The sequence below is a fragment of the Phyllostomus hastatus genome, unplaced genomic scaffold, assembly GCF_019186645.2.
Source record: "Phyllostomus hastatus isolate PE091 unplaced genomic scaffold, TTU_PhHast_1.1 phas_contig_34, whole genome shotgun sequence".
NCBI lineage: Eukaryota > Metazoa > Chordata > Mammalia > Chiroptera > Phyllostomidae > Phyllostomus > Phyllostomus hastatus.
In genome coordinates, this window is record NW_025333857.1 from 9335824 (window position 1) to 9345078 (window position 9255).

General features: G+C 33.5%; 1 non-coding gene across 1 annotated transcript; it reads left to right on the forward strand.

The window, feature by feature from the left end:
* Window positions 1-2488: 2488 nt before the first annotated feature.
* Window positions 2489-2595, forward strand: LOC123820340. The gene has a single exon (XR_006785956.1). It is a non-coding gene; the product is annotated as a U6 spliceosomal RNA (small nuclear RNA).
* Window positions 2596-9255: the final 6660 nt, after the last annotated feature.

The window sequence follows — 9255 nt, forward strand, 5'->3', positions numbered from 1 at the left end:
AGGTACCTCAGCCACCCTTACAGCCCAGCTTTGGTGCCCTGTGACTTCTAACTTTTCCCCAAACTAAAATCCCCATTGAGAGGGAAGACATTTCAGACCATCAGTGAGATTCAGGAAAATATGATGGACCAGCTGACAGCAATTGAGAGAACTGTGTGATGTCTCAAAGTGCCTGTATTAAAGAGAACTGAGGAGTTATTGTGCTATGTACAATGTTTCTTGTGCCTTTATCTTATTCAATAAATGTCTCTATTTTTCATATTTCATGGCTGGATACCTTTTGGACAGACCTCATATGTATATATGACTATATGTAAAAGAAATTCCATTTCCACTTCTTGTATAGAATTCCTTTTTGCAATTATAAGAAAATGTGACTGTATATTTTTTCTACCGTTCTTTCTTTCTCAACACAAAAAAACATACTAAACATTGTTCTATACCTTATTCCTTTGTAAAAATCAAAACATGTCTTTAAGCTCTTTTACATGAGTACATAAATCTTCCTCATTCTTTTGGTTTGGTTGTACCAAAATTTATTTACCCAGTTTCTTGTTAACAAACACTACAGTAATTCCTATAGTGCCATTACAAATGACGTCAAGTATAACTGCATACATACATCAAGTTCATTTCTGAATGTGCCTTAAAAACAAGAACATAGATGGGCTTAAGAAAAATAATTGTGCCTGAAGTAGAAAATTCATCAAGTGAAATGGAAGATACATTCAAATATTTACAAAAGTTTACCTAAATCTATAAAGAGATTACAGTACATGTGAGAAAATGAGAAATGAGATGCACAACATCAAGATGTTATATTTAAGCTACTGTTCAAAAAAAAGCAGTCAACAAAAAGAATAAGATGGACTAGCATTAAAGTTACTGTAGAAATTATCAATGCCAGATGACAAAGAAAGAAATATTTACCAGTGCTGCTTACAACATTATATTTGAACTCCTGGCTAGTACAATAATCCCCCATCACCAAAAAAGTAAATAAATATTACTGATTGAGAAAGAAGAAATAAATCGTCCCTTGCAGATTGCATGTTTGTCTATGCAGTTAATAAATAAATTAATTAACCCCAAAGTGCTAGAACTTATAAATGAGTACAATAAATTTACAGGACACAAGGTCACTATTTAATAAAAAAAATCTGCTTTCCTATATACTAGCAATGAACAATTGGAATATCAAATATAAAAAAATTATAATAGCAGAAAAAATATTTAGTTATAAATTTAACAAAATATGTATAGTATCATCCTGTAAAAAACTACAAAACACCGATGAAAGAAATTTAAAAAGGTCTATATAAATAGAGACAATATCCATGTTCATGATTGAAAAACTCAGCAGTGTTATTAGTTATTCCCAACTTGATCTATAGATTCAATGCAATCTATTTTTTTAAAAGCAAGCTATTTCATACATATTAACAAACCAGTTCTAAAGTTTATATGAAAAAGTACCAGATTTCAAGATTCTAAAGCTACAGTAATCAAGACAATGTGGTATTGTTAAAGAATAGATACTAGATCAATGAAACAGAATAGAGATACCAGAAATAGACTCACACAACTAAATTTAACTGATTTTTAATAAAAGAGCAAAGAAAATTCAATGAAGAGAGAATAGTTATTCAAAAGATGATGCTAGAACAATTGTAAGCTCATATGTGTGGTGGGGAGAGGGAGGAATGAACATTACAGACCTGACAACATTTCAAAAATTTACCTCAAAATGAATCATAAATTTAAATGTAAAGCTTAAAAAAACTATAAACTTGTAGAAGAACACATGTAAAAGAATCTAGGTGACCTTTTATTTGTTAATATTTTAAAATACAACATAACAAATGTAACATATGAAAATCATTTATGTCAGACTTTATTAAAATTAAAACTTCTACTCTTCGAGATACTGTTAAGACAATGAAAAGAAAAGCTACAGCCTTGGACAAATATTTGGTAAACACAAATCTAATAAAGCATTTTTATACAAAGTGTGTAAAGAACATATAACTAAAGAATAAAACATCCAACTCAATTAAAAAATAGACAGAAGATCTAAACTGATACCTCACCAAGAAAGATATAAAGTTGACAAATAAGCATATGAGAAGATGCTCAACATTATTTTTTTTAGGAAATTGCAAATTAAAACAACAATGAGATAGCACTACACACCTATTAAAAAGACTAAAACTCAAAAAGCTGACATTTCCATTTCCTGGCAAGGATGCAGAGCAACGGGAACTCTTAATCATTATTGGTGGGTATGCCAAATAGTACAGCCATTTTGGGAGTTTATCAATTTCTTACAAAATTGAGCATAGTTTCAACTATATGATCCAGCAATGATGCTCATAGGTGTTTACACAACTGATGTAAAACTTACATCCCTACAAAAATCCAAATGTAAGAGTTTATAGCAGCTTTATTCATAATCACACAAATAATGAAGCAATCAAGATATTCAACAGTGCTTGCTTCCACAGCACATATACTAAAATTGGAATGATACAGAGAAGATTAGAATGGCCCCTGCACAAGGATGACGCTCAAATTCGTCAAGTGTTACATATTTTTTAAAAGGAGGAAGGTTTACAGGAAGAAGTATAAAGGACACATGGATAAAAACTAGGGGTGAGTGGAAATAGGAGGGAGGAGGGGAGGGCTGGTTGGGTGGGTTGGGATTGCAGTAAAAGATAGAAAATTGTACTGCAACAATAATTAAAATAAAAACAAAGATACCATTCAACAAGTGAGAGGTAAACATACTCTGCTATATGCATACAATGTACTATCATTCAGGAGTTTATAAAATGAGCTATCAAACAGGAAAAGGTGTGAATGAATTTTAGTGGACTGTGCTAAGTAAAAGAAGTCAGTAAACAGAAGCTGCATAAGGGATGATTACAATGATGACATTCAGGAGATGGCAGAACTATATAGAAGCAAAGGATCTGAGAATATCAGGAGTTAGATGGTGGGGAGATGGTTGCATAGGTGAATCACAGGGGAATTTAGGGTTGTGAAATTATTCTGCATGATGCTATATATCTGTATAATATTTGCAATGCCTGTAATGACACTATGCATTTGTATAAACTCCATAGAAATTTATATCACAAAAAGTAAAATTTAACGTATGAAAACTAAACGAAAATCATTTAAAAGATTAGGCTCTTCCAAGAGGAAATGAACAATGTACAGAACAATCTAGTTGCATTACAAATATATAAAACAAACTCACCTAACAGAGTGGGGGAAATCAGATATTTACTGTAAATAACTTTGGAAATTACTATAATTTATATTTTAAGAAAAGATGAGACCATATATGAGTTCTGTGCTTTTGTTTATAGATTGTTTCCTGGAGAGTATACTTTAATGATTCTGATAACTGTACATAAATACATTATACTGAAATTGAACAATTAATGAAATGGATGGTGAAGGAAGAATGCTAAGTTTCTCATTATTGTAATGGGAGTTTTTACAAATAAACAAGGAGATTAGGCTTAAGTAATCCATGTGGTAAGGGATTACCATTGAAGATATCAAAAAGAACTCATGTTTAGGTTATTTAAATAAAGATGTGTAAATATAAAAGATATTTACATATCTACATATGTACATATTTACACACACACAGATATATATGCTTTTTAGCAGAGAGGTCCCAAAAGGAATGCTTCCCCAATAGCAATGAGCACAACTAGTATTCAGAACTTGGTTTCTAATACTGCTCAACAGAAAGCATGGGGATAAAAAAAGGCAAGTATTATATTCTAAGGCCCTTAATTATATGCGAGGAATTATATATGATTTCACATGAAAACTTGCCCAAGTTATTCTGCTGGATGGGTATGAGAAACATGCAGCTAGCTGAAACACAGCAGCTGACAGCCAACCCACCTCAACAAATAGCCAGGCAACTCCAGATGAGTGAGCTGATTCAGCAAAGACAAAAAAAAAAAAAAGCTGAATCTCTGACTTTAAAATTCACAGTCTAAATAATTATTGGGTCAGTAAGTTTTACAGCTTTCTGTATAGCATTATTTAGATTAATGCATAACTCATACAGAAAAAGAAAATACAACTCTCTTTATTCCAAGATGACATATTTCTGTATATAGAAAATCCAAAGGAACCTACAAACTATTGTAACCCACAAATAGATTAAGAAAGTTGGCTGAATCCAAAGTAAAGGTATAAAATTTAATTGTGTTTGTAGATACCAGCAACAAACATTTGTAAATAAATTTTTTCAATATTATTTATAATACTATAATAATGCACATACTTATGAATGATTCTAATAAAAGATGTGTAAGGCTTCTATATGAAAAATTATAAAATATTGTTTAGTGAAATTAAAGAATACTTAAATTATTGGAGAACTCAAGGAAGACTCATTGTTATTAATTTGTCATATAAGCTAAAGTTGATGTATCAATTCCACACAGTTGCAATCAACAAGTTTTTGGCGTAGTTTGATGAAGTGGTCATGCAACTTAAATGGAAATGTATAGATCCTAGGAAAGTTAAGTCAATATTAAAAAAATGAGACATTAAAGTTTTTACACTCTCAACTTCAAGACTTTATAAGATTACATTAATTAAGGAATTAGTTCCTAATGTTAGACAAATAGATCAATAGAAGAGAAAAGAACACAGAAATAGAGACTTCTGGACAAGATGGAGATGTAAGTAGATATGCTTTGCTTTTTCACAAAAGAATGACAACAAATTTAAAAACAAAAAACAACCAGAACTGCCAGAAAATTGAACTGTATGGAAGTCTAACAACCAGAGAATTAAAGAAGAAATATTTATCCAGACCGGTAAAAGGGGCAAAGACAGGCAGCTGGGGAGGAGAGGACATGTGGCAAAGTGACAGACTGGGTTGGGGAGGCAGTGACTAGCAGACCAGGTAGTCCCACATTTGCTTGTGGATAACCCAGGAGGAACAACTAGGGGGCAAGACAGACTGTGCCACCCAGGGTTTCAGTGTGGGCAACTAAAGCCTCAAAATCTGTGGCTGTAAAAACCTGTAGGGGTTGTGGTGGTAAGAGAAACTCCCAGACTCACAGGAGAGTTCATTGGAGAGACCCATGGATTCCTAGAATGTATACAAACGCACACAGAAGGGCCCAATTTGCTTATGATGGTGGTGGAGGTGAATAAAAGTGGGGCAAGAACCAAGCTAGTGGTATTGTTCCCTCTCTGATCCCTCCCCAACAGACAGCACCACAACACAGCAACATCCATTGCCTCACCCTGGTGAATACCTAAGGCTTTGCCCAATATAATGTAATAGGCATGCCCAGACAAAGAAATATGGCCCAAATGATAGAACAGATCAAAACCAGAAAAAGAACTAAGCAATAAGGAGATAGCCAACCTATCAGATGCGGAGTTGGAAACACTGGTAATCAGGATGCTCACAGAAATGATTGAGTGTGGTCGCAAAATAGAGGAAGAAGTGAAGGCTATGCAAAGTGAAATAAAGAAAAATATACAGAAAACCAACAGTGAGGGGAAGGGAACTGGGACTCAAATCAATAATTTGGAACAGAGGGAATAAATAAACATTCAACAGGAATTGAATGAAGAAATAAGAATTCAGAAAAAAAATGAGGAGAGGTTTGGGACAACTTCAAACATTCCAACATCCAAATCATAAGGGTACCAGGAGAAGAGGATGAGCAAGAAATTGAAAATTTATTTGAAAAAATAATGAAGGAAAACTTTCCCAATCTGGCAGAGGAAATAGACTTCCAGTAGTTCAGCAAGCTCAGGAAGTCCCAACGAAATTAGACCCAAGGAGGAACACACCAAGGCACATCACAATTAAATTACTCAAGATTAAAGATAAGGAGAGAATCTTAAAAGCAACAAGAGAAAAGGAAACAGTTACTTACAAAAGAGTTCCCATGAGACTATGAGCTAACTTCTCAAAAGAAATATTGCATGCAAGAGGGGGCTGGAAAGAAGTATTTCAAAGTGATGAAAAGCACAGACCTACATCCAAGATTACCCTATCCAGCAAGCTATCAATTAGAATGGAAAGGCAGATGAAGTACTTCCCAGATTAGGTCAAGTTAAAGGAGTTCATCATCACCAAGCCCTTATTATATGAAATGTTAAAGGAACTTATCTAAGAAAAAGAAGAAAATCAAAACTATGAACAATAAAATGGCAAGAAACTCACAACTATCAACAACTGAACCTAAAAAACAAAATGAACTAAGCAAACAACTACAACAGGAGCTGAATCACAGAAATGGAGATCACATGGAGGGTTATCAATGGGGAAGGGTGGGGAAGAATAAGGGAAAAGGTACAGAGAATAATAAACATGATTGGTAGGTACAAAATAGTAAAGGGGAGTTTAAGAATAGTATAGGAAATGGAGAAGCCAAAGAACTTACATATACAACCCATGGACATGATCTAAGAGGGGGGATGCTGGTGGGAGCCAGGGGCGCAGACCAGAGGGAAGTAAAAGGGAGAGAAAATGGGATAATTGTAATAGTATAATGAATAAAATATACTTAAAAATAAAGAACACAGAAATATATCCACACACATACAGTCAGCATATTTAGTTACCAGATTAATAAAGAGGAGAATGACCTTTTCTATAAGTAATGTTGGAATGACTGGTAAACCATATTGAAAAATTATGAACCTTGAGACTTATTTAATAATGTACTAAGAATTAATTTGAGTTTGATCTTAGAATAATTGGTTAAGCATATAAAAAATCATTAACCTTAAAATTTATATCATATTCAAAAATTAATTTGAGATTTATCTTAGATCTATACCTAAAACTGAAACCATCAAACTTCAGGAAGCAAACAAATCTTCATCATCTAGATGTAGGCAAAGATTTCTTAAATAGAACAGAATAACAATAGGAAATATAAAAATGATAAACTGAATTTTATTAAAATTAAGAACTACTGTTACTTAAAATCATGATTAAAAAGTAAACAGATAAGCCACAGACTGGGAAAGAACTTCACAGGTATCTATAAAAGGGTTTGCATAAAGAGTGCAATAGTATATTTCTACAAATCAATAAGGAAAAGACAAAGAACCCAATCTTAAAAACAATAGGCACTTCATAAAATAGGATATTCAAATGACCAATGGGAATATGAAAAGGAATTCAATATCATTACTATCATTACTCATCAAATAAATGCAAATTAAAACCAAACTGAGATTATAATTATACACCCACCAGAATGTTTAAATTAAAAATGATGTGAATATTTAATGTCAGTGAAGATGTGGGCAAAAATCAATCTTCATATATTGCTGGTTGGAATGAACATTTTTACAACAATTTTTGAAGACATTTTGACTTATCTACTGAGATAAAACTTGGCTTACAGTGTGATATAGCAATTCCTCTCTGCTTGGTACATACTCAGATAAATCTGTCCATATGTCCACAAAAGTACATGTACACTAGTGCTAACAGCAGTTTTATTCACAGTAGCCAATATTTAGAAACAATTGGACATCCAACAAACAGGAGAATAGATAAAGAAATCGTGGCATTTTTATACTAAGTGATACTGCACAGTATTAAAAGGAAGATGCTGTTATAAGCAATAACATAACTGAATCACTAAAATACTAGGTATGCAAAAGAAGCCAGACACAAAAGAGTATATACTTTATTATTCCATTTATATGCATTTAAAAGAAAGGGGAAAAATAACCAAGTCTTATTTTATCATCTTGTCCCATTAGTAGCCCTCTAGAAGGCCCTGACCCTGGGTTCTCAGCCGCTATTAGTATCCAGATTAACAACTATCTTCACAAAAAAAATGGGAAGCAATTTTCAGCCAATTCATCACTGACAGGAGAACTTACACCTCTCCCCTACTCTTCCTACAGAGCCTTCCTTAAGTGGGTCTATTGTTCCTAAATCCCATGAAGATGTGAAGCATACAATTGTACTTTTTGAGTTTAGTTAATTGTTTACCCTCTCGCCTATCCCATCTTTAGAATTAAACAAAATATCTTGAAAGGGAAATTATCTCTGTTTGATTCCTGTAGTCAGCTGTCCAATTTGGTTACTCTTTGTGGGGTCATCTAAAGCTCCCTCTAGTTTTTCTGTTTTAAAGTAAGGATCTTCTGATGGCCTAGTCTGGCTTCAACACCCACATCAGGTATTAGAATGACCTCAAGGAGATGTCAATCCTTAATTTGCACCTTAAAATTCCTTCCTTCTCAGGAATTTTTACTCCTCCTCTAGTACTCATTGCTTCCACAGCTCAGTGCTGCTTTTAAGTATTTTTGTATATATTGTAATTTATCAGACTTTTCAAGTTCTTTTCTTTTTTTTTTTGATCCTCACCTGAGGATACGTTTATTGATTTTAGAGAGAGAGGGAGTGAGATAGAAACATCAATATGAGAGAGAAACCTGTATTGGTTGCCTCTCTTGTACACACCCAGACTGGGGATAAAACCGACAACCTAGGTATGCACCCTGAATGGGAATTGAACCTGAAACATTTTTGGTGTATGGGGTGACACTCCTACCAACCAAGCTACCTGACCAGGGCTCTAGTTATTTTCACTGGGAACACTGTTCTATTTTTCCTCCCATTAAGCCATTCCCATAGTTAACAATACAAAAACTTTGAAAGCATTTTTTTTAAGTCCCAAATCAGAACTATGCTTCCTAAGGACACCTAAGCCTCCATAAAGAAAGAGATACCTCTCTAGAGAGCTGTGGAGGAGCTAGACCATACAGGAATGGCTAGGATTCAGAGAGAATACCTTATTCCAGAAACAATTTGTTGAATTCATTTTGGTGAACTGAGTTTAAGAAACTGTTATAACAGTTTCCTGTAGCTAAAGATAGAAGAAAGATTATAAAGACTGATATTAAATAATCCAAGTGACATCTTGTAGCTTTATTACAAATAGCACCTGATTGGATCATTTTCAGGGCTGTCTGTCTTCAATACTCATGTATGCTGTATCTTAGACTGAAGTGGGAAAAAATTAGGGAACTTTCAAAATGAAAACTAATTTCATATATTACAGCAAAAAAAAAGAGCTGTTCATGCCCCTTAGCAGCTTTTCTTTTAATTTCTGCAGACTCCTTTGTCTTAAACCTCTAAGCCTTTTGTTGTCTCAGTTGTACTCAAACCAGAGCATTTTTCTTCAGTGCAAGTACAGAAAAAGATACCTGATGATATTGTGCTGA